The sequence below is a fragment of the Tamandua tetradactyla genome, chromosome 7, assembly GCF_023851605.1.
Source record: "Tamandua tetradactyla isolate mTamTet1 chromosome 7, mTamTet1.pri, whole genome shotgun sequence".
Classification (NCBI taxonomy): Eukaryota; Metazoa; Chordata; class Mammalia; order Pilosa; family Myrmecophagidae; genus Tamandua; species Tamandua tetradactyla.
The window spans coordinates 102,398,249-102,421,202 of record NC_135333.1 but is presented as its reverse complement, the minus strand read 5'-3'; the positions used below and the strand labels follow the sequence as shown (position 1 = coordinate 102,421,202).

The 22,954-nt window shown below is 37.9% G+C and overlaps 1 long non-coding RNA gene across 2 annotated transcripts in view; it reads left to right on the top strand.

Moving 5' to 3' along the window:
• LOC143689905 (uncharacterized) overlaps window positions 1–22,954 on the top strand; it is a 31,279-nt gene that overhangs the window by 6,480 nt on the left and 1,845 nt on the right. The window contains exons 3-4 of one of the 2 annotated variants that reach the window (XR_013178963.1): window positions 14,389–14,508; window positions 20,778–20,933. This is a non-coding gene — a long non-coding RNA (uncharacterized LOC143689905). The remainder of the gene's footprint in view (window positions 1–14,388; window positions 14,509–20,777; window positions 20,934–22,954) is intronic. The other variant, XR_013178962.1, reaches the window with a different exon arrangement.

Here is a 22,954-nt window from a genome sequence, read left to right as displayed (position 1 = left end):
CTAATCCTTTAAGAAAACATGTAATTTTCCTTTGTCTCCAGGAAACCAAGGCCATCTGAGGATGGTGTGTGTGTTGTATCACCTGTCTTTCTCTCAAATGCCACATCTCCCTTTGTAAAGTTCCAGTGACGGCTGCTTGCCAGGGTTAATGCAAGCATTGCCACTGCTGACCCCACAGACGGACATGGCATAATGAGTCAATAAGGGCTAACTTTCAGGAGCTATTAAGTCCCAGAGAGGGGAAGCAGAGAAACATCTGTCTCCTTTACTTAATGATGGTGTCATATGTGGGACATGACTTCCTAGCTCCTGGAGTTAGCCATGCAGCTAATAATCTGAATTCCAGTGAAAGGGAAATCTGCTGGCTGCTGATACAAAGCACTCCCTTTCTGTCATTCAGTCACAGTGTTATATCCTTAACCAAAAAAAAAAGCAAGTATTCGCATATTCTGCCTGCTCTCAAAAAGGCACCAATTTTAATTTTCAGTGTCAAATGATGTTATGTGATAGGTTTTTTGTGGATAGTTCCTTTGTGAATTTTTCTTAAACAATTTAATATCATGGCTACTACTTTCTGTTTTTGTTATGAATTAGGAACCATGATAAACACTTCAGGTGAACTTTCTCTAAAATCCTCAACAGCCCAATATTCTTAAAACCACTTAACAGATGAGGAAGACCAGGCAATTCCACAACTAGGTATAAACCCCAAAGAATTTAAAATACGGACTCAAATAGGTATTTGTATACTAATGTTTATAACTACATTATTCACAATAGCCAAAAGGTGGTAACAATCCAAGTGTCCATCAACTGATGAGTGGATAAACAAAATGTAACATATACATACACTGAAATATTATTCAACCACAAAAAAGGAATGAATATTTAATACATGTTACAACATGGATGAACTTCGAAAACACTATGCTGAATGAAATAAACCAGACACAAAAGGCCAAACATTATATGATTCTACTTATATGAAATATCTAGAACAAGAAAATCCACAGAGACAGAAAGTAGATTAGAGGTTACTTGGGGCCTGGAGGAAAGGGGAATGTTGGTTATTGCTTAATGTTTTGGGTGATGAAAGTGTTTGGTAAAGGATGGCAGTGATGGTAGCACATCATTATAAACATAATTAATGTTGCTAAATTATACACTTAAAAATGGTTAAAATGGAAAATTTTATGTTATGTAAATGTTACATTTGAGAGAGAGAGAGAGAACGCAGCCCAGAGTTTCAGTTGTGACCCTGCCCAAATGGTGAAGCCACAGTAGTCTGACCCCAAAGTTCTTTATTATTATGATACCATTAGGTAAAAAAATGTTCAAAGTAAAGATAATAATCAGCCACCCAACTCTGAGTATTAGTCCCTGCATCACTTATAGTCTTCCATTTCTTCTACAACATACCTAGTTTTAAAACAGAAAAACACTTCTTTGACTTCCAGATTTGATTCTTAGCTCTTATAAAGTCAGACTGGCCTTGGCCTTCCCTCTCTTCAACATGCAAATTATTGATATTATTTATATTTGTCATTAGGATAATCTCCCTAAAATATTCTTGTGTTCTGGAAATCATAATTGCTCTTGGTTTCTATTTGAAATGAGTCTCTGGTTATTCTCCCCAACCCTACCCAGGATGAGGATTTGACATTGGAGAGAAGCTACTAAGTAGTGAAGAAGAGGATTCGTTTACTATGTCCCTGGCTGTGTTCTAAAGTTATTATATATGTCAACTCACTGATTCTCCCAATAACACTATGGGGTATTACCTCCTTTTTTACAGACTAGGAAACTGAAATCAAGAAAGGGCAGGCAATTGGCCCAAAATCACATAGCTAGTGAGTGGTGGATCTAGGGTTAGAGCCTAGGTGACCAGACCCAGGACTCCTAATCAAGCTCTTTGTCATCTACTGAGCTGTGAATTTGTACCTCATGTGATACACTGGACCCCCTCTTCTTAAGGTGAAACTCCCTAAAGACGGTTCTAGCATTGAGCATATAATGTCATCAGTAAATAACTGCTGAATTCAATTAATACTTTGAATTTTTATTTGGTGTTTTTTGATGGTGACCAGGGTATTCAAGACTGGAGATGTCCAGACACACTCTCATCGTTCAATTTAATTACTGACATAAAATCTGCCTGTCCTCCACATTCCACTTTGTCTTTTGTGGTTTTTATCTTATTGGTATGTAATTATGCTGAGGCACACCCAAGGTAAACATTGAAACATAAGGTTCTAGTCTCCTGTGGGTACCTCACTTTCTGAAAACAAATTAATTTAAACTTGTCAGATGGTAATTTAGTAAGGGACTAACTTTCTTTATCAGAAAGAACAGAAGTTCCTTAATATCTACTCAGTGGTCAAGCTTTCCTTTGAGACCAGGTTTAACTCTCAAAATAGAGTACTATTCAAGAATTTAGTCGAAAGCCCTATATAAGAAAATCTCAGTTTTCAAGTGTTCAAAGTTGAAGAGGCCTAAAAACACCATTAGAGAGATCTGGGCACAGAAGGACCCATCCCTGAGGATTTCATCTAGCTGGGTTTGGGTCTGAGCTTTGGTAAAGCACAGTTATGATAGCCTTGGTAGAACACCCAGAGGATGTCCTGGGGGAGCACAAGTGGACTTCCCACAATATTCACTGTCAGTCCCTCTGGCTCCAGTTGCAATAAGGCAAATTCCATGACCAGAATGAACCCCAGCACCTGTAATACCCTGGAGACCCCAACCAGTACAATCTATCAGGCAGCTGGCCAGTTCTGAGCAGTGATGAATCAGTCCTGGCCCTCAAACGGAAGGCACATCGGCATGTTTAAGTCTCTAGACTTTACAGATACCTTGACACCATCAACCCACTTCCACCTTCACCAAGAATGCCCAGTGTAAACCAGGCACTGCTCTGGGACCCATTCATCAGTAGACAAAACAGACAAAACCGCTTCCCTCATTGAAGTCACATTCTGAATTTATCCTAAGAAAAACAGTAAAAAATATACAAAAACATTTGCATATAGTATTTGTTTTTGGTTTGTTAAAGCTGTGAGAATACAATATACTAGACATGGAACGGCTTTTAAAAGGGAAATTTATTACATTGCAAGTTTACAGTTCTAAGGATATAAAAATATCTAAACTAAGACATCCATGGTAAGATATCTTGATTCAAAAATGTCCAATGGGTCTGGAACACCTCTGGCAGTTGGGAAGGCACATGGCAATGTCTGTGAGCTTTCTCTCCTGACTTCTTCGTACAGACTCCCCAGGGACATTTTCTTTCTGCATCTCCAAAGATCTCTGGCTGTGTAGACTCAGTCTGCTCTTTCCAAAATGATTCCCACTTAAAGGGCTCCAGTAAGCAACCATACCTTGAATGGATGAAGATACATCTCCTTGGAAACCACCTAATCAAAAGATCCCACCCTCAGTTGGGTGGGACACATCTCCAGGGAAACAACTTAATCAAAAGATCCCACCCAGCATTACCGAATCAGGGTTAAATAACATGGCTTTTCTGGGGTACACCACAGTTTCAAACCAGCACATTCTACCCTCTGAACACCAAAAAGACATGTTCTTTCCATATACAAAATACACGAATTCCATTACAATACCAGAAAGCCTTAAACCATTTCAGTAACAAAACAAAGTCAGGAACAGTACAAAATCTTATCAAAGTTAGCTACAGGCATGGTCTGCCCTAAGGCAAAATTCTCCTATGGCTCTGCACATGTTAAACTCAGAACAAGTTGTCTGCTGCCAACATACAAAGGAGGGACAGTCATAAAGTATGTTTCCATTTCCATAGGGAGAAATTGGAAGGAACACAGGTGTCAAAGGTCCCACATAGTTCCTAAAACCAGCAGGGCAAACTCTATTAGAATTCAAAGTCTAAGAGTCATTTATCCTTGGGGCTTTAGAAAGTGGCAGTCCCACCCTTTCCAAGGGCCTACTTAGTGGCTCTGCCCTCTTCAAATGCTGGGGTGAGTTTTCCAAGACTGAGGCTCATTGGGGGAGGCCACCAAATTCTTGTCTCCACCCTCTCCAAACATCAGGACAGTACCCTAGATCTCTGCCATCTCTGGGGCACATGCTCAACAACTCCAGAACAATGGGGTGGCTCTTCCTAATCCCCAAGGAGATCTCTGGAAGAGTTACCATGCCCATAACTCTAGAACATCCAGACAGAACATCTAGACAGAAGGCTCGCCCTCAGCCTTCAGGGCAAACTCACTCTCTCCAAGTGCACAGGTTGGTCTGCTCTTCTGCCCTGAATTTTCTTGACTTCAGATCTTAGCTTCCATGGTTCTGCCTTTGAAGTAATTTTTTCTTCAGTTTGTTCATTTTCTGTGCCTTTTAGTCCAGACTGGCAGTGCTTCCATTTATACATATCCCACAACACTCTTGTTTGTTTTCTATATAGTATATAGTGATCATAACCACCAGACAATAGGACTTTCCACAAATCCTTTCTGGATAACTCCATCTCCAGTCTTGGCATGTCCTGTAATGGCTGATTGCTTCCATGTCTGATTAAATTCTCATGAGGGGCACTATTTTCTGGGGTCTCCCTTTCTGGAAGCCCAGGATTTTTCAGGCCATCAATTTTTGGTTTCTTTGTATCCAAGAGTTCAGTTCTCAGCTTATTTCCTTCCTGTCACATTTCATTATAAGCTGCAAGGAGAAACCTGGCCACACTTTCCACATTTAATTTGGAAATCTCTTCAGCTAAGTATCCCAGTTTATGGCTTTTAAAATCTGTCTTCCATTCAAAACCAGTAGTCAATGTTGCCAGATTATTTGCCACTTTCACACAAAGATCACCTTCCTTCCAGTTATAACGGAATAACATGAGCATCATATCTGTCTAAGGCCCTGTGGTAGTTAGATTCGGTTAGATTCAACTTGGCCAGGTGAAGGCATCTAATTCTGTTCCTGTGGACATGAGCCAATAGTATGTGAACCTCATCTGTGGCTGATTGCATCCGCAGTTGGCTAGTAGGCATGCCTGCTGCAATGAATGATGTTTGACTTAATTGGCTGGTGCTTAAATGAGAGAGCTCAATGTAGCACAGCCCAAGCAGCTTGGCATACCTCATCTCAGCACTCACAGCTGGGCCCAGGCCTTTGGAGATGCAGAAAGGAATCACCCCAGGGAAAGTTATTGGAACTCAGAGGCCTGGAGAAGCCAGCAGAGATTACCCTAAGCCTTCCCACATAAGAAAGAACCTCAGATGAAAGTTAGCTGCCTTTCCTCTGAAGAACTAATGAAATAAATCCCCTTTTATTAAAAGCCAATCCATCTCTGGTATGTTGCATTCTGGCAGCTAGCAAACTAGAACAGGTCTTATCAGAGGTATCTTTAGAGTCCACATTTCTACCAATAGTCTCTTCAAAGCATTCTAGGCCTTCTCTGTCAAGATCCTCACATCTCTTCCAGAGTCCTCTCCTTATCCATTTAAAAAGCTGTTCAAACATGTTTGGTATTTGCAAACTACAACAGCACCCCACTTCCCCAGTACCAAAATTTGTTTTAGTTTGTTAACACTACTGGAATGCAATATAACAGGAACAGAATGCTTTTAAAGGAGGAATTTATTAAGTTGCAAGTTTATAGTAATAAGGCTGTAAAAATGTCCAAACTAAGGCATCCAGGTAAAGATACCTTGATTCGAGAAAGTTCAATGGGTCTGGAAAATATCTCTGTTAGCTGAGAAGGCACATGGCAATGTCTGCTAGCTTTCTTTCCAAGCTTCTTCATATGGTTTCCCTGAAGACATTTTCTTTCTGCATCTCCAAAGGTGTCTGGCTATGTGGACTCAGTCTGCTCTTTCCAAAATGGTTCCCTTTTAAAGGGTTTCAGTAAGCAACACTACCTGGAATGGGTACCATCCCAAAAATATCCCACCCAGCAATACCAAATCAGGGCTAAATAATATGGCTTTTCTGGGGTACAAAACAGTTTCAAATCAGCACAGTATTATAATAGCAACATATTTGGAAGCAATTTAATTAGCCAATGCTAATGAACTGGTTAAATAAATTCTGTACATCCATTTGAGGTCACAAACAACCATTTATAAAACAAAAACAGGTTATAAAAGAATACCTAATGATTTAAAAAGTTCTTTTCTAATATTAAGGGGGGAGTAGCAGATTATAAGATTATAGAGGAGTCTTGGCCAAAATGGCAGTTTAGCAAGGTGTGGGATTTAGTTTGTCCTCCAGAGCAGCTAATAAATAGCTAGGAACAGTATGGAATAACTGCTGGGGCCATGTCAGTGACCAGACACACAGCGTAAACCAGTCTGGCCTAGCTGAACCAGCTGCAAGCCCACCCAGAACCGTGAGTTCCCCAAGCTGCGGTGGCCAGTGCCCCTCCCCCACAAACTGATTCCCCAGGGGGAAAGCAAAGAGAGTTTACCAGCAGCAGGGGCTGAGCCCAACCAAACTCCAACTGTGGAATTAATTAACAACTTCTGACTACTAAAAATAGGCCCCCAGCTCAGCTGAACCTCAAGTAAAAGCGGAGGTCACTGGTTTTTGCCCTGGAACAGAGGGGGCAGGGCTGACAGAAAAAGAAAAAAAAAGAGGTTTTTTTGGATTTGAAAAGGTCTGGGCACACAGGACCTGGAGATACACAGAGCGGCACACCAACTTGAGTTATTGATTGGCAAACCCAAGGAATGGGAGTCCTGCTCTAAAAAAGATTTTCCTATTTAGTTTTGCTGGCTGTGTTTCTACTGCTTAACTGCTCTTTGGATACAGCTGCAAGGCTTCTCAGGTTCCACTACCCCAGGCATAGGCAGAATGTACCTTGTTTGAGTGTTTGTCTGGAGCCTGTGCCTTCCCCAGGAGAGGGGTGGGGCTCAGCCCAGGTGGAATCCTTCCCTCAAGAACTTCAGACCCCAGGATCTGGAAAAGTGAAGCTATTAAAACCAGAGTACAACCTCTCTGTCTCCACCACACTCCCAGTAGGGAGCATCTGCTGAAGTTAAAGGTACCACATCACCTTATGCTGGGGGGACCTGCAGGCAGATAAGAGCTACACACTGGACAGGACAGGAAAAATGGAGAGCCCAGAGGCTTCATAGGAAAGCCTTTCAATCTGCTGGGTCTCACCCTCAGGGGAAGCTGAAGCAGATGACTCTTTCCTCCAGATGGGAGGCCAGTTTGGTCTGGGAAAATCTGTCTAGGGTCTATAATACCTAAGTAGACCCTCCTGGGGCGGGGGGGTGGATAAAAGGCACCATACAGGCAGGGCAAGAAACAAGAAAACAAGAACAGAAAAATTCTGATATGTTAAACAAAACCTAAGCTAGAGGTCCGGAATAAGCTGAACTGAGTGGCAAAGAACAGATAGACAACGAAGTCATCCAGCAAAAAAATCCTAGGTAAAAAAAGTGAAAACAATCTCCAGAATAAACTAATTAAGGTAATTAAATGCCTAGACACCAGCAAAAAATAATAAATCATACTAGGAAAATTGAAGATATGGCCCAGTCAAAGCAACAAACCAAAAATTCAAATGAGAAACAAGAGTTAAAACATTTAATTCAGAATGTTTGAACAGACATGGAAAACCACATTAAAAATCAAATCAGTGAATTGAGGGAGGATATAAAGATGGCAAGGAATGAACAAAAAGAAGAAATTGAAAGCCTGAAAAAACAAATCACAGAACTTATGGGAATGAAAGTCACCATAGAAGAGATGAAAAAAACAATGGAAATCTACAATATCAGATTTCAAGACACAGAAGATAGGATTAGTGACCTGGAGGATGGGACATCTGAAATCTGGCAAGCAAAAGAAAATATAGGGAAAAGAATGGAAAAATATGAACAGGGACTCAGGGAATTGAATGACAACATGAAGTGCATGAATATACATATTGTGGGTATCCCAAAAGGAGAAGAGAAAGGAAAAGGAAGAGAAAAACTAATGGAGGAAATTATCACTGAAAATTTCCCAGCTCTTATGAAAGATTTAAAATTACAGATCCAAGAAGTGCAGCTACCTCAAACAGAATTGATTCAAATAGACATACTAATCAGAATGTCTTACTAATCAGAATGTCAGATGTCAAAGAAAAAGAGAGAATCTTGAAAGAAGCAAGAGAAAAGCAATCATCACATACAAGGCAAACCCAATAAGTCTATGTGTAGATTTCTCAGCAGAAACCATGGAGGCAAGAAGACAATGGGATGATATATTTACATTACTAAAAGAGAAAAACTGCCAACCAAGAATTCTATATCCAGCAAAATTGTCCTTCAAAAAATGAGGGAGAAATTAAAACATTTTCAAACAAAAAATTGCTGAAAGAATTTATGACCCAGAGACCAGCTCTGCAAGAAATACTAAAGGGAGCACTAGAGACAGAAACAAAAAGACAGGAGAGAGAGGTATGGAGAACAGTGTAGAAATGAAGACTATCAGTAAAGGCAAAAAGAAGGAAAATTAGATATGACATATAAAAGGGGAAAATGGAAGAAGAAAGTACTGCCCATACAGTAATAACACTAAATGTTAATGGACTAAACTCCCCAATCAAAAGACACAGGCTGGCAGAAGGGATTAAAAAACAGGAACCATCTATATTCTTTCTACAGGAAACGCATCTTAGACCCAAGGATAAACATAGGTTGAAAGTGAGAGGTTGGGAATAGATATTTCATGCAAATACAACCAGAAAAGGAGCAGGAGTAGCTATACTAATGTCCAACAAATTAGACTTCAAATGTAAAACAGTTAAAAGAGACAAAGAAAGACACTATGTATTAATAAAAGGAACAATTCAACAAGAAGACATAACAATCATAAACACTTATGAACTGAGCCAGAATGCTTCAAAATACATGATGAAAACACTGAAAAGAGAAATAGACACATCTACCGTAATAGTTGGAGACTTCAATTCCCCACTCTCATCAATGGACAGAACATCTACACAGAGGATCAATAAAGAAACAGAGAATTTGAATAATACAATAAATGAGCTAGACTTAACAGACATTTATAGAACATTACACCCCACAACAGCAGGATATACCTTTTTCTCAAGTGCTCAAGGAACTTCTCAAGGATAGACCATATGCTGGGTCACAAAGCAAGTCTCAATAGATTTAAAAAGATGGAAATCATACAAAACACTTTCTCAGATCATAAAGGAATGAGTTGGAAATCAATAATAGGCAAACTGCCAGAAAATTCACAAATATATGGAGGCTCAACAACACACTCTTAAACAACCAGTGGATCAAGGAAGAAATTACAAGAGAAATCAGTAAATATCTTGAGGTGAATGAAAATGAAAACATGACATATCAAAATTTATGGGATGCAGCAAAGGCAGTGCTAAGAGGGAAATTTACTGCCCTAAATGCCTATATCAAAAAAGAAGAAAGAGCAAAAATCAAAGAATTAACTGTCTACTTGGAAGAACTACAGAAAGAACAGCAAATAACCCCAAAGCAAGCAAAAGGAAAGAAATAATGAAGATTAGAGCAGAAATAAATGAAATTGAGAACATGAAAACAATCAAGATAATCAACAAAACCAAAAGTTGGTACTATGAGAAAATCAATGAGATTGACGGAGCCTTAGCAAGGTTGACAAAAAGAAGAAGAGAGAGGATGCAAATAAATAAAATCAGAAATGGAAGAGGAGACATAACCACTGGCCCCACAGAAATAAAGGAAGTAATGAGAGGGTACTATGAACAACTTTATGCTAATAAACTGGACAATGTAGATGAAATGGACAACTTCCTAAAAGGCATGAACAACCAACATTGACTCAAGAAGAAATAGACAACCTCAGCAAACCAATCACAAGTAAAGAAATTGAATCAGTATTAAGAAGATCCTCAAAAAAAAAACCCAGGACCAGATGGCTTCACATGTGAATTCTACCAAACATCCAAGAAAGAATTAGTGCCAATCCTGCTCAAATGCTTCAAAAAAATTGAAGAGACGGGAAAGCTACCTAACTCATTCTACAAAGCCAGCATCACCATCATACCAAAGCCAGAGAAAGATATTACAACAAAAAGAAAACTACAGACCAATCTCTCTTACGAATATAAATGCAAAATCCTCAACAAAATTCTTGCAAATTGAATCCAACAGCATATTAAAACAATTATACACCATGCCCAAGTAGGATTCATCCCAGGTATGTAAGGATGGTTCAGTATAAGAAAATCAATTAATGTAACATGCCACATAAACAAATCAAACCAGAAAAGCCACATGATCATCTTGATTGATGCAGAAAAGGCATTTGACAAAATTCAACATCCTTTCCTGTTGAAAACACTTCAAATGATAGGAATAGAAGGGAACTTCCTCAAATGATAAAGGGAATATATGAAAAACCCACAGCTAACTTCATCTTCAATGGAGAAAAACTGAAAACTTTCCCCCTAAGATCAGGAACAAGACAAGGATGTCCACTATCACCACTGTTATTCAACATTGTGTCGGAAGTTCTAGCCAGAGCAATTAGACAAGAAAAAGAAATACAAGGCATCAAAATTGGAAAGGAAGAAGTAAAAGTCTCACTGTTTGCAGATGATGATTCTACATGTCAAAAACCCCGAAAAATCCACAGCAAAACTACTAGAGCTAATAAATGAGTACAACAAAGTGGCAAGTTACAAGATCAACAGTCAAAAATCTATAGTGTTTCTATTCACTAGTAATGAACAATCTGAGGGGAACATCGTGAAAAAAAATTCCATTTACAATTGCAACCAAGAGAATAAAATATTTAGGAATTAACTAAAGACACAAAAGACCTATACAGAGAAAACTATAAGAAAATTGTTAAAAGAAATCACAGAAGACCTAAATAAATGGAAGGGCATACCACGTTCATGGATTGGAAGACTAAATATAGGTAAGATGTCAATTCTACCTAAATTGATTTACAGATTCAATGCAATACCAATTAAAATCCCAAAAACTTTCTTTTCAGAAATAGAAAAAACAATAACCAAATTTATCTGGAAGGGGAAGATACCCCCAAATAGCTAAAAGTATCCTGAGAAAGAAAAATGAAGTCAGAGGTCTCATGCTACCTGACTTTAAGGCATATTACGAAGCTACAGTTGTCAAAACAGCATGATGCTGGCATAAAGACAGATACACTGACCAATGGAATTAAATAGAATGTTCAGATATAGACCATCTCATCTATGGACAATTGATCTTTGATAAGGCAGTCAAGCCAACTCACCTGGAACAGAACAGTCTCTTCAATAAATGGTGCCTAGAGAACTGGATATCCACATGCAAAAGAATGAAAGAGGATCCATATCTCACACTCTATGCAAAAATTAACTCAAAATGGATCAAAGACCTAAATATTAGATCTAAGACCATAAAACTGTTAGAAGAAAATGTAGGGAAATATCTTATAAATCATATAATAGGAGGTGGTTTCCTAGACTGCACCCAAAGCATGAACATTGAAGAAATAAATAAATAAATAAGTGGGAACTCCTCAAAATTAAACACTTTTGTGCATCGAACTTCGTCAAGAAAGTAATGACAGCCTACACAATTGGAGACAATATTTGGAAATGATATTATCAGATAAAGATCTAGTATCCAGAATACATAAAGAGATTGTTCAACTCAACAAGAAAAAGACAGACAACCCAATTACAAAATGGGCAAAAGACATGAACAGACACTTCTCAGAAGAGGAAGTACAAATGGCCAAAGGCACAGGAAAAGATGCCCAACTTCCCTGGCTATTAGGGAAATGCAAATCAAAACCACAATGAGATATCATCTCACATCCACCAGAATGGCCATTATCAATAAAACAGAAAATGACAAGTGCTGGAGAGGATCTGGAAAAAGAGGCACACTTATCCACTGTTGGTGGGATTGTCAAATGGTACAACCGCTCTGGAAGGCAGTTTGGCAGGTCCTCAGGAAGCTAAGTATAGAATTGCCATATGACCCGGCAATACCATTGCTAGATATCTACTCTGAGGACATAAGGGCAAAGACACAAATGGACATTTGCACACCAATGTTCATAGCAGCATTATTTACAATTGCCAGAGATGGAAACAGCCCAAATGTCCATCAACAGATGAGTGGCTTAACAAGCTGCAGCATATACATATGATGAAATATTATGCAGCTGTAAGACAGAATAAAGTTATGAAGTATGTAACAATATGGATGGACCTTAAGGACATTATGCTAGGTGAGATTAGCCAGAAACAAAAGAACAAATACTGTATGGTCTTACTGATATGAACTAACATTAATGAATGAATTTGGATAATTTTAGTTAAGAACAGAGGTCACCAGGAGATAAAAATAGAGTAGATATTGGGTAATTGGAACTGAAGGGATACAGATTGTGCAACAGGACTGATTGTAAAAATTCAGAAATACATAGCACAATACTACCTAATTGTAATACAATAATGTTAGAACACTAAATGAAGCTGAATGTGAGAATGATAGAGGGAGGAGGCTTGGGTGCACAAATGAAATCAGAAGGAAAGATATACGATAAAGACTGAGATGGTATAATCTAGGAATGCCTAGAGTGTATAATAATAGTGACTAAATGTACAAATTTAAAAATGTTTTGCATGAAGAAGGACAAAGGAATGTCAATAATGCAGAGTGTTGAAAACAGACAGTAATTAATATTTTAAAACTTTAACTTATGTGTGAGACTAAAGCAAAAAAAATGTTTTTTTGGTACAAAATTTATATTTTGACTAGTGCATTTCCTATTATAACTTATTTGGACAGCTTAATTGAACATCATAAGTATGTGGAACCTTGAGTAGGGCATGAGATTTTGTAGGTTTGTCCAGAGTGATGCTTCGATAAATCCCAGAAGGATTTGAACAGTGAACAAAAAAGTATTTGCTAAGTCCCCTTGGGGGAATGGTGAGAAAGGGGGTAAATTCAACTTTCCCAAGTAGAGAATTCTTGATATTCTCACAAGCAGTGGGGACAACCAAAGCAATAGGCTGAGGCCCCAATCTTGGGGTTTGTTCATATGAAACTTAACCCTGCAAAGGATAGGCTAAGCCTACTTAAAATTAGGCCCAAGAGTCACCCCCAAGGGAACCTCTTCTGTTGCTCAGATGTGACCTCTCTCTCTCTCAGCGAACATAACAATCAAACTCACTGCCCTCCCCCTCTCTACATGGGACATGATTCCCAGGGGTGTGGACCTTCCTGGCAACATGGGACAGAAATCCTAGAATGAGCTGGGACTCAGCACCAAGGGATTAAGAAAACTTTCTTGACCGAAAGGGGGAAGAGAGAAATGAGACAAAATAATAATAATCTCTCAATGGCTGAGAGATTCCAAATAGAGTTGAGAGGTTATCCTGGAGAATATTCTTACGCATTAAATAGATATCACTTTTTTAGTTAAGGCGTAACAGAGAGGCTGGAGGAAAGTGCCTGAAAATGTAGAGCTGTGTTCCAGGAGCCATGTTTCCTGAAGATGATTTTATAATGATATAGCTTTTGCCACGTGACTGTGTGATTGTGAAAACCTTGTGTCTGATACTTCTTTTATCCACCTTATGGACAGATGAATAAAAGATATGGATTAAAAATAAATAAATAATAGGGAGAACAAATGTCCAAATAAATTTAGTAGATTGAAATGCTAGTGATTAATGAAAGGGAGGGGTAAGGGGTATGCTATGTATGAATTTTTTTTTTCTGTTTTCTTTTTATTTCTTTTTCTGAATTGATGTAAATGTTCTAAGAAATGATCATGATGATGAATATACAACTATGTGATGAAAAAAGTATGTTCATATTGTATGTTGATTGGTTTTATTTTTGAAAAGTAAAAAAAAAGATTATTATATAGAGTACAGTATGACCAACATCATGAAAGAAAGTATGTATGTATATGAAAATAAACTGGAAGGACATATATTTAAATACTATTCATAATTATCTTTGGATAGTGGACTTGATGGTGACTTTATATTCTTTCATTTTCACAAAATTCTTTTTCCAAATCTCTACAAGGAATTCAAGTCTAAATTAGGGTCCAACCAGGGAAACATCCCATACCAGGTAGTTCAATAATAGGAATTTTATATGGGGAATTAGCTACAAAGATTTTATAACAGATGACAGGAAAATAGGGAACAGCAGTTAGCAACATTAAAAAATTGCTATTAAGATCCTGGAGGTAAAAGGGAGAAGTAGGTATTGCCAGAAGCCAGAGCTGCTCAGTGGAATCTGCAACCATATTGTGGGCTACAATCAGAAGAGATATGGCCACTTCCAGAAGTATCACTTGAAGCAAAGAGAAAAGGGAAGAAATATCCTGGTTCCTCTACACTTCAACTTTCAGAAGTATCACTTGAAGCAAAGAGAGAAGGGAAGAAATATCCTAGTTCCTCTACACTTCATGTCCCACAGCTCCTTGCCTAAGCTTCACATTGTCTGAGCCTGACCAGAAACCGGTGAGCAGGTAAGCCTGGGAAATGCAGTCTGCAGGGGAAGCACCTACAGAGGGGAAGTCACCATACACATACACCATACACCATGATTGTCCCCAATGTCACCTCTCACCCAAGTCTATCCTTAACCTAGCTCTCTGAGCAATCCCTTTAAACATAAGAAAATATATGTCACTTGTCAGCTCAAAACTTTCCAAATTTACCATCTCATTCCAAATAAAGTCAGCGTCTTTTAAAGGACTTATTAGACCCTAAATGATCTGCTCATCCAGGCTTTACTTCTCTGACTTCATCTCCTTCTATTTACCCACTCTGTTCTTCAGAGATGCCAGCCCTACTCCTACCTCAGGGACTTTGCAGGTGCTATTGCCTCTGCCTGGAACATTCTTCCTGCAAACATCTGCACAAGTCTCTCTTAACTCCTTCATGTCTTTGCTCAAATCTCACCTTTTCCATGATGCCCTTCTTCATTCCTTCCAGAATTCTCTTTCTGCCTTCTCAGTTTTATTTTTCTTATTAGCACTTATCACCTTCTAATATTCTATATGATTTACAGAGTTATTTTGTGGTCCTCGCACAAGACGGTAAGCTCCTTAAGAGCTAGAATTTTTGTCTGTTCTGAGTGCCAATGTGTCTCTGGCACTTGGAAGAGCCAATATTTGTCAGTCAATATTTGTTGGATAGATGAATACAGATATGTTGTTTGAATAATAGCACAAGGCAGAAGTTGGTGAGAAGGGAAAGTATCCTGAGTCAGGTTACATGAGCCAGAAGCCTGAGGAGTAGGCATTAACAGAAGAATAGAGGGACAAAAAAGATATAAGACTTATAAAGACAAAATAGCAAAATGGCAGAAGAAAGTTCTGTATTACATGTAGTGACTTTAAGTATTAAATTCTCCAGTCTAAAGATAGAGGTTTGCAGGATGGATACCAAAGCATGACCCAACTTTATGTTGTCTGCAAGAGACTCACCTTAAATTCAAGGTATTATGTTGAAAGTGAAAATATGGGAAAAATATACCATGCTGGTAGAAACCAATTTGAGCTGGGGTAGTTATATTAATACCAGATAAAAGAGACTTTATGTAAAAAGTTAAGAGAGACAAAGAAACAGTCACTACTGATAATTCAACAAGAATTCAACAAGGGCTTAATTCGACAAGAAGATGTAACAATTATAAACATATATGCATATAACAGCAAAGCCCCAAAACATGCGAAGCAAATAGTGACAGATTTAAGAGAGAGATTGATAGTTCTACATTAATAATAGGAAACTTCAACATACCACTTTCAATAATGGATAGAACATCTAGACATGAGATCAAGGAGGATACAAGAATTGAATGTTACTCTAAACCAACCACACCTAACAGACAAATAGAGGACATTTCACCCAGCAACGATAACAACAGGATACACATTCTTTTAAAGTGTACACAGATCAGTCTCCAGATAGATAATATCTAAGATCACAAAACAAGACTCAATGCATTAAAAAATACTGAAATCATACAATGTGTCCTCTCCAACCACAGTGGAATGCAGCTAGAAATCAATAGCAGAGGGAGAAAAGGAAAATTCACAAATATATGGAAATTAAACAACATACTCTTGAACAACCAAATGGTTAAAGAGAAAATCACAAGGAAAATTAGGAAATTTTAAATTAAAGTACAACCAACATACCAAAACTAGATGCATCAAAAGCAGTTCTCAGAGGGAAATTTATAGCTCTAAATTCTTACATTTAAAAAAAAGAAGTTTCAAAACTGGAAGAACTAGAAAAAGAAGAGCAAACTGAACCCAAAGCAAGCAGAAGGAAGTAAACTATAAATATTAGAACAGAGGTAAATGAAATGAGACAAAAACAAAAATCAATAGAATCAACAAAATCAAAAGTTGGTTCTTTGAAAAGACCAATAAAATTGGCAAACCTTTAGCTAGACCAACAAAGAAAAAAAGAAAGAGGACACAAACTAAAATCAGGAACAAAAAAGTGGCCATTACTATCAACCTCACTGAAACATAAAGGACTATAAATTTAAAGGACTTCCTGCATGCCAACAAATTAAGTAACCTAGATGAAATAGACAAATTCTCAGAAATACACAAACTACTTACACTGATTCAAGAAGAAATAGAAGCTCTCAACAAGCTAGGAACTAGTGAAGAGATTGAATGAGTAATCATAAACCTCTCAAGAAAGAAAATCTCAGGACCACATGGCTTCACAGGGAATTTAACCAAACATTCCAAAAAAAAAATAACACCAGTCCTGCTCAAACTCTTCCAAAGCATTAAAGAGGAAGGAACATTGCTTAATTCATTCTACAAGGCCAATATCACTTTCACACCAAAGCCAGATAAAGATGCCACAAGAAAACTACAGACCAATATCCCTTATGAATACAGTTGTAAAAATCCTCAATAAAATACTAGCAAACTGGATCCAACAGCATGATCAATTGGTTTCAATCCCAGATATGTAAGGTGGTTCAACATAAGAAAATCAATTAATGTAATTCACCACATTACAAGATCAAAGGAAAAAACATCATCTCTATTGATGTAGAAAAGTCATTTGACAAAACCTAGCACTCCTTCTTGATAAAAAAATCTTAGAAAACTAGGAAAAGAAGGAAATTTCCACATCACAAGAAAGGGCATATATGAAAACTCCACAGCTAACATCTATACTTAGCAGGTGAAAACTGAAATCTTCCCCAATAAGATCAGGACCAAGACAACAATGCCCACTGTCACCAAAATTATCCAACATTGTGTTAGAAGTCTTGCCAGAAGAATTAGTCAAGTAAAAATTAATAAAAGGCAACCAAATTGGAAAGAAAGAATTATTGACAGGTGACATGATCCTTTACACAGAAACCACAAAAAATTAAGCAAAGCTACTAGAGCTCATAAATGAATTCAGCAAAGTGGTGGGATACAAAATCAGTACCCAAGAATCAGTAGTGTTTTATGCACAAGCAATGAACAATCAGAAGAAAAAGCAACTAAATGAATCAAATACTTAACAATAAATCTAACCAAGGATGTAAAGGACTTGTACACAGAAAACATTGCTGAAAGAAATCACACAAGACCTAAATAAATGGAAGGACATTCCATCTTCGCAGATTGGGAGACAAATTGTTGTTAAGATGTCAAGTCTACCTGAAGTGATTTACAGATTCAATGCAATTCCAAGCAAAATTCCAACAGTCTTCTTTGCATAAATGGAAAAGCCAATCATCAAATTTATATGGAAAAGTAAGAGACCCTAAAAGCCATCTTGAAAAAAGAAGAACTAAATAGGAAAACTCACATTTCCCAATCTTAAAACTTATTACAAAGCCACAGTAATCAAAACAACATAGCACTGACACAAGGGCAACAATATAAACCAATGGAATTGAATTGATAGCCCAGAAATCAACCCTCCCATATATAGTCAACTGAATTTTTTACAATGGGCAAACAGCACTCAATTGGGAAAGAATAGTCTCTTCAACAAACAGTCCTGGGAAAAACTAAATGTACATTTACAAAAGAATGAAAGAGGACCCCTACCTCACAAAAATCAATTATACAAAAATCAATTCAAAATGGATCAAAGACCTAAATATAAGAGCCAGAACTATCAAACTCCTAGAAGCAAAAGTAGGAAAGCATCTCCAGGACCTTGTATTAGGCAATGTTTTTTTAATTTTTATGCCCAAAACATAAGCAGCAAAAGAAAAAATAGATAAATTAGGCCTCATCAAAATAAAAAACTTTTATGCCTCAAAGGAATTTACCATGAATGCAAAATGACAACTTTCACAATGGGAGAAAATATTTGGAAACCTTATATCCAATAAAGGTTTAAAACCCAGAATGTATAAAGAAATTGTTCACCTTAATAAAGGGAAAACAGCTCAATTTAAAAATGAGCAAAAGACTTGAACAGACATCTCTCCAAAGAAGATATACAAAAGGCCAGAAAGCACATGAAAGCATGGTCAACATCATTAGCCATTAGGGAAATGGAAATGAAACCACAATGACATACTATTTTACACTCACTAGAATGGCTACTATTTAAAACAAAAACACAGAAAATTACAAGTGCTGAAGAGAATGCAGATAAATAATAACATTCATTTCATGCTGGTGGGAATGTAAAATGGTACAGCCACTGTGGAAAACAGTTTGGTGGTTCCTCATAAAGTTAAGTATAGATTTACCAAATGACATAGCAATCTCATTTATAAATATATACCCCAAAGAACTGAAAGCAGGGACTTGAACAAATATTTGCACACCCATGTTCATAGCAGCATTATTTGCAATTGTTATAAGATAGAAGCAATCCAATTGTTCACCAACCAATGAACGGATAAACAAAATATGGTATATGCACTGTGCTGGTTTGAAGCTACTATGTACCCCAGAAAAGCCATGTCCTTTAATCCTCATTCCATATTACTGGGTGGGATTTTTAAAATTTTTTCCAGACAGATGTGACCCACTCAATTGTGGGTGGTAACTTCGGTTAAATGGTTTCCATGGAAATGTGTCTCCACCCATTCAAGGTGGGGTTGTTTACTGGAGCTCTTTAAGAGGGAACAATTTTGGAAAAAGCTCAGAACCAACAGAGACCACACAGCCAGAGACCTTTGGAGATACTGAAGGAAAATACCCCCGAGAAGTCCTTATGAAACAGGAAGCCAGGAGAGAAAACTAGCAGCCTTTGTGCCCTTCCAGCTGCGAAAGAAACTGCAAATATCATCAGCCTATTTGAGCCAAGGCATCTTTCCCTGGATGCCTTAGTTTGGACACTTTTATAGTCTTGCCTTAATTTGGTCGTTTCTATAGCCTTAGAACTGTAAACTTGTAACTTAATAGAGTCTCCTTTTAAAAAACCATTCTATTTCTGGTATATTGCATTCCAGCAGCTTTAACAAGAAAAAACATGCACATAATGGAATTTTATTAAGCCATAAAAAGAAATGAAGTTGTGATATGTGCCACATGGATGAGACTTGAAGACATCATATTGCATGAAATAAGCCAGATGCAAAAGGACAAATATCGTATTATCTCACTGATATGAAGTAATTATAATAAGCAAATTCATAAAGTCAGAATCTAGAATATAGGTTTGGATATAGGAAATAGGACACTTGGGCTTAAAATGTACAGAGCTCCTATTTAGAATAATGGAAATGTTTTGGTAATGTATGGTTGTAATGGTAGCACAACATTGCAAACACAATTAACAGCACTAAATTATATATCTGAATGTGGTTAAAAGGGGGAAAATGTTAGCATCTATATATGTTAATTGAACTAAAATTATTTTTAAAAATCCCTGGAACTGCACAACACAAAGTGAATCCTAAGTTAAACCATGGACTATAGTTAATAGTACAATTCTAACAATGTCCTTTAATTGTAACAAACATACTGCACCAATGCAAGGTGTTAACAACAGGATATTAATGGAAACTCTGTATTTTATGCATGATTTGTCTATAAGTCCACAATTTTTCAAAAAGAAAAATGATAAATAAGACCCATCCTGATTCAGTTGAGCCACATCTTACCTGAAGCAACCTGAACAAAGTTCCTATTTACAATGGGTTTACACCCATAGGAATGGGTTAAGATTAGGAACATGTTTTTCTGGGATACACAGATGCAAGCTACCATAACAAATTATATAATTACCCTTTGCTTCAGTTTCTTCCTTTGCAAGATGGAAGCTACACTAATAGTACCTACCTGATAGGTTTGTGAAGACCATGATATATATATATATAACACACTAATAATACAGTACTTACCATATAGCAAGTGTTCCACATGTAATGGTAGTTGTGGTGGTGGTGGTTGATATTTACTCACCTGATTATCTGTTAGTTGACATAGCCTCTAGAAAGGTCTCTGCTAGGTGCTTCCAAACCAATTCATACCTTCCTCTCTCATAACATGTCTCACACAGTTATGTTTTTTATGTCTGTCTCCACAAAATACTCACCCAGTGAGGGCCAGTACTCTTTCTTACTAGTTTCAGTGTTCCCAACACTAGTTCAATGCTCAACAAATAATCAGTGCAGAGTAAAATTTGTAGAATAAACACATGAATGAATGAATGAAATGGTCATAGCTTATCATTAAACTTTGCTCGAGGATTTACAGTGTAGAAAACAACTTCACATATATTCTCTCATTTGTTACATCAATCACCTACAGTAGGCAAGGCAGATATGATTATTATCTGTGTTTTTCAGATAAAAACTCTGAATTGCAACTATATGAAGTAACTTGCTCAAGATTACAAAGCTGATAAATGAAGAAGCCCAACTTGGGAAATAGGACTTCTGACTTCAAATCCATGCCTTTTTCTCTATAATAAACAGAAAATTGCTGCTGGGGAATTATAAGAGGTAAAGTAGCATGGGCCTGGGATGAGTAGGGTATGAATAACATGCAAAACAGTTTTGAATCTCAAGACATAGTATCAGCCAATGTACACATACCAAAGAAAATGTCCCCAGAGAATGGAGAAGACTTTATCTCAGAAATGATCTTATCCAACCCTTTCCCTGAATCAGTTAGGAATTATTTTTAGCTGCTAATAAAAGCAACCAGCTTTAATAAACTGGACATACGTTTCTCATCTAAAAGAAGTTCAGAATTAAACAGCCTAGTGTGTGATGGGGAAGTTCCACAATCATAAAGAACTAGCATTCTTTGTCTCTCTGTTTCACCATCCTACATGTCTAAAGATGGCACCCAAGATTCCTGGCCCTGGTGTACATGACCTTAAGTATGGGTGGGATTGAATATGATGGATATCATTGCTGTATTTATGTTACATTATATGACAAAGTTGAAGAGATCATGCAGACATAATCAAGATCCCACATCACTTGACTAAGACTTAATCAAAAGGAGATTATCCTTGCACGCCTGACCTAATCAGGTGGCTCTTAATGTTGGAAGATATTCAAGGCATGAGAGTGATTCTCCAGCAGGTCTTTAAGTAGTAAGCTGCCTCACGGTGAGAGGACCAAATGCCTAGGATCTTAGGGTGTCCTCTAAAAACTGAGAATAACCCTTGACCAACAGCCAGCAAGAAAAGGGAACTCAGTCCTACAACTACAAGAGATTTAATTCTGCCAACAAAACCGAAAGAGCTTGGAAGAGGACCCCCAAGCTCCAGATGAGAACATAGCCAGCCCATCAATGAGACACTGAGCAGAGCACTCCTGGACAAGAAAATTATGAGATAATACATTACTGTTGCTTTAAGTCACTAAACTTGTGGTAATTCACTACATAGCAATAGAAAACTAATAGATTCTGCCTATCTTCCCTTAGCAAGAAATTCATATTGTGGTTGGCCACTGGAAATCTGACATCTGCAGGCACACCAGGCAGCAGGAAGGAAGAAGGGGCAAATGCAAAAAGGGAGCTCCTCCCAGCTCAATTGGCTACTAATTTTAAGTAGCCCTTCCAAAGATCCACACAGAACTTCCTTAGATCTCCTATACCAGACACACATGGATGGCTACACTTACCTGCAAGGGAACCTAGGAAATACATACCCTTAGTGAGGCATTTTGTCACTCCCAATAATAAAAGGGAGGTAGATTCACCACAGGTTGGCCATACCCTTAGAGCAAATGAAGTCCTGAGATGTTAATGATTTAGTTGCCCAAGGTCTTCCAGCTCTTTCATGGCCAGGCCACAACATCATGACCCTATGCCCAGGACTCCCTTGGTGAGCATTCTTGTGGAGGTCAGAGGCTTTGACAGACACTGTGGGACCCCCTTCTCTACCTGTCCTCCTCACTGCCTTACCAAACCGCCTCTCCTTCCCTTCCTCCCCCGACACACCAGACCCATTTTCTCTGTTTCACATCCTCTTCAGAAGGGAAAGCATCACTTCATCACTTTGTAAAGGATAACTTTTACTGATTGGAGGTGAAAGTGGCCTAGGAAGGAGGGAAAACAGTGGTAAAGGCTAAAGGAAACTAGATAGGAGGTCTGAATGCTGCAGAAAAGGGGTGGTTAGAGCTATTGAATCTAAAAGATGCTCTGGAAAATAAAGGAAGTGATGGATGAGATTTTAGAAAAGTCATGGAAGGGGAAGTCAAGAGATTGGGCAGCAATTGGAAAAGAGAGCACACATTGGTGAGAACAGACCTGCCCTTAAGAAAAATGTGTACGGGACAAAGGAGCTCTGCCAACAAAGACTAGGAAACTAGCCAACAGAAGAGCCTGAGGGGAAAATCGGTACATCAATCATGCTCAGCAGGAGCCAAAAGCCATTTAACCAGGCAGAGATATTAGAGATGCAGCTAGAAATTATGCAATGATAAGGAAATTGGAGGTACAAGGATAGATCTGGGAGTTGTTCACATGCAAAAACATGAACAATATCTGGGATGCAGTAAACACT